The 4139-nt window shown below is 36.6% G+C and overlaps 1 non-coding gene across 1 annotated transcript; it reads left to right on the top strand.

Annotated features, from left to right (window-relative positions):
* Positions 1-1733: 1733 nt before the first annotated feature.
* On the top strand, positions 1734-1824 carry LOC134377482 (small nucleolar RNA snoR8a). The gene has a single exon (XR_010023522.1). It is a non-coding gene; the product is annotated as a small nucleolar RNA snoR8a (small nucleolar RNA).
* Positions 1825-4139: the final 2315 nt, after the last annotated feature.

The following is a 4139-nucleotide window of genomic DNA, read 5'->3' as shown; positions in this document are numbered from 1 at the left end:
AGTTTTCTTTTTTGGTTATATCTTTACCTGGTTTTGGTATTAGGATGATGTTTGCTTCATAGAATGAGTTTGGGAGATTTGCGTCTGTTTCAATCTTTTGGAATAGTTTGTAAAGAATTGGTGTCAATTCCTGTTTGAATGTTTGGTAAAATTCTGCTGTGAATCCATCTGTTCCTGGGCTTTTCTTTGTTGGGAGCCTTCTGATAACAGCTTCAATCTCCTTTATTGTTATTGGTCTGTTCAAATTTTCTACATCTTAAGCTATCTTTGAGTTAATGAAGACTAGTTTTAAGTACGAAACTCTGAACAGAAGACGGCAGAGATGGAGGAAAGGGGCCATGTTTTTTGGCTTTCTTGAAGGCAGTATTCCTAGGATAATCTGGGCAATGTTACAGGAGTTTAAGGGATATTTCCTAAGGGAAACTATAAAGGTCTTTATTCCCTGTAACAACGCAGAATCTGTGCATTAGAGCAGAAGTGTGATTCTGAGCCTGCAAGATATTTGTCTTCTTGCCTGAGACCCTGGGCAATCATTGTGAGCTATTAATTCTCATCTCAGGTCACACCACTAGGTGTTTATTTGTCACTTATGAGCTGCCAGGCACCGTGCCAGTGTTAAGGGGGTCTGGAAAAGGGACTGTATCAAGATAAATACAGATTTTTCTTTCCCTTAAAAAGTTTATGCACTTATAATGGAAAAAACATGAAGGTACAAGGCTCTCTAAATTCTAACTTTTTAGAAATAATGAGTGATTTATAGTCAGAATGGAAGAAATAATCAAAGAATAAAGAGAGAAGGAAAGGAAGTTTTGATGAAGAGTGAAGAGTAAATACTACTGGCAGGTGAAAGACTTTAGACACAAGAGAAAACGAGGAACGCTATGAGGTACACTATGTGCATGGGACCCTTCCTTAAAAAGGGGAATTTTGATCCTATGAAGAACAGTAGCATACCATGCTCCATATAATAATCAGTAAAATTACTAGGTTCTCGTGTATGCAGTTAAGGCTGTTTCAAGATCAAGGAGGGAGAGATGCCTGATGGTAGTTGGTGTCTTGTTCAGGCCACAGAGACAGTTGTACAGGGTAGTTGTACATAGAACTGGCCTTGTAAATTGGACAGTGCTGTTCTCCTGGAGCAGGTATATGGGACGTGGCACAGAATTCTCACAGATATATCATATTCTACCAACTGTTATCTTATCTGTTGTTTCATGAGAGGTTGACTGTGTCTATCAGAGAAGACTTGTGGTAAGTAATAATGACGTAGATGTCCTATAAGAAATAGAGTAACTGGGTAAACTTGGGTAAACTTTTTGTCTGAGTATGAAACCACAGACAAGTATTAAAATTACTATTACTTATTTGAACCCATCCATAAGAGAGTGTGGACACTGTCTATCTTTCCACTATTATAACCCCAGTTATTATAAAAGCACATTGTATAAAGTGTTTTCTCAATAGATGTCTGTTGAATAAATATATGAAAGAGGAAAACATTGATGTTTGATAGATGGCAAGGTAGATGGTGTGGCTGAAATAGAATTTAGATTTTTGAACCATAACTTAAGACCCCAGAATGATGGGATTTTGGCTAGGGTGGGGCCACAGTTCAAAATTATATGAATGAAATTAAAAATGAATATCAAAGGGAAGAAGACAAATGATCAGAAGACACTGGTGTAGATTATAATTTTCAAAATGCAGCTAGTTGCAGCTAGTAGTAGGAGATGCTTACTGATTTACATGAAAAATCAGCAATGGTACTGAAAGCCAAAATTATGGCCTCCAACACTTACATTCCTCTATAGAACATGAGTAATAGACAAGATGTGGAGAGATTTTACTGCATGGCATGAGGTTTATATACTTTTGTAGTTATTGCTGAGATTGAGATGTGATTCAAAATTGGAAGATGGTGATAGTATATATATCCCTCTAAAATGGACAGACAATCTGTGATGAGAGGTTAGAGAAACATAAACCGGTGTAGAAACTCATAATGTTAGACTACAGTTGAGAAAAATAGGGAAGGGAATCAGAAATTATATTCTTGGTAGAGTGTTCTTGAAACTTCCTCACCAGATAGAAGAAAGACATACTATAATTTTGACAGAGATCCAAACGATGACCCTGTGCCAAGCCAAAGTCACGATTGGGGGATTTTAGTTAAGATACCTCCTAGAATCCAACCTGTTAAAAAGCTGCACTGGACAAGTTGCTGACAGTTTCCTGAAAGATAGGCCATTAGGGGAACAGTTCCTTTGGGTCTGACTTTGACACCGAGGAGGAATTTATTGGCAAAGTGAAAGGAACAGAAGCTTTGGGAAAGCCACCGTGACACCTGAGAAGCCTGGCATGGCTGGCTATGTGCTATAGATTTTAAGAGAGCAGATAGCAAAAACAAAACAAAACAAAACAAAACAAAATCAAGGAAAACATAGGCATAATTTCACGACATTCTATATCAAAGGGAAGATGAAATCAGGTTTGGGAAGTTCTTAGAAACAGAGTTGTGATTTTGCATATTGTAAACCACTCATCTCATAAGAAATAGGGGGAATTGTGGAAAGAAATTAAGACTGTTACTTAGAGAGATCTCCAGCAAACTCAGATTTTTGAGAAATATAAATGACAGAGAAAGTACAACTCAATGAACAAAATATACGAAGATGGTTCACATGTGTAAGAACCATGCCCATAAGGCCCAGGTATTCTCAGGTTTGCAGAAAGTGCCACTGACAATAAAATAGAATTTCTTCATTATATTCAGAGCAAGACAAAGATCAAAGAGGCAGAGTATCAACACTTGGGGAGAAGATACAGTATTGTAAATCACCCAATAGATTTCTTTGTATCATCTTTGTTAAAATTGATCTTCGTATTAAAAAGAATGGGGCAAACATTGGAATGGGTAATGCAAGCTTAAGGCAAACAAGGCGATGAGAGAGCATTAGCTGTGCAGAGTTCAAGTCTTATGAAGCAAATGAATGACACTTCAGGGTATTCAGAATATTCAAGCAAATTAATTGAATTGCTATTTGTTATTGCAGAGAAATTGAGAGACTGGGCAAGATGTGGGGACAAAAGTCAAGGAATTAACCTAAAATTTTGTGAAGGACAGATGATTTCCGTAAACACAATATTCACTTCTGTCAATATTTAGCCATACTTACTGTTCATTTATGTCAACCTCCCCCTCCTTTTTTTCTTTTGCTGATAATTTTAACACAATCCCAAGTATGTAATTTTACCCCTAAATATGTCAGCATTCATTTTTTTTAAAAAAAGGATATTTTTACACATAACCACAAGACCAGCAAAAGCAGCGTATTAAATAAAGATTTGTGATCTACCAAAAGTTGGAAATAGTCATTGGGACATTGCATAGGTTGGCACAAAGTCATACTAGACTTGCCTCATTTCTTTCTTTGATGGAATCTCTTGAATTGTAAAGGAAATGCAGCCAAAATGGTACTGCATGTCTGAACTTTAGGAATTTGACAAGGTCTCCCTAATTTGTGGACAAGATGAAGACATACAAGTTAGATGCTAATATTTGATTGAAATAATGAATTCCTGTATAATTGAAAGGCAGTTTCTATTTTTAACATTGTAAGTCTTGATATTTTTGCCAATTATTTAGAAGATGTTGAAGGTATACTCATCCAAGTTGTGGATTAACCAAAAAATCTTTACTAGCTGGAAGATGGACTGCATCTAATATGCTGAAATTTAACAGGAATGAATGTATGTTCCTTTATTTGTTCCTAAAAATGCTGCTCTAAGAGACAGGAGGTTTCAGTGGCAATAAATATGTAATTGACCAATAGTGTGATGAGGCTATCAAAGAAAAAGGACTGTGATTCAAGGTTGTGTGAATGCACATAGGTGTCTAGACAGAGTGCGATAATTCTGTGCCTTCTCTGCCCAGAGGGCCACTTTAAAAGGAGTTAGACATACTGAGTGACCAAGAGATATAAAAGAGGAGTAACCAGTGTGTTTAAGCCATGTCATGTAAACAATCTGTCGAAAGAACTGGGAATAAACCTGGTAACCATCTACTGATATTTGAGATGTTGTCATGCGAATGTATAATTAGACCGTGAAGACTTCAGTGCTAGCATTTTAACCGGAAA

Source organism: Cynocephalus volans, chromosome 4, assembly GCF_027409185.1.
Source record: "Cynocephalus volans isolate mCynVol1 chromosome 4, mCynVol1.pri, whole genome shotgun sequence".
Lineage (NCBI taxonomy): Eukaryota > Metazoa > Chordata > Mammalia > Dermoptera > Cynocephalidae > Cynocephalus > Cynocephalus volans.
The sequence above is the reverse complement of the archived record's forward strand: the minus strand, read 5'-3'. Positions and strand labels throughout refer to the sequence as shown.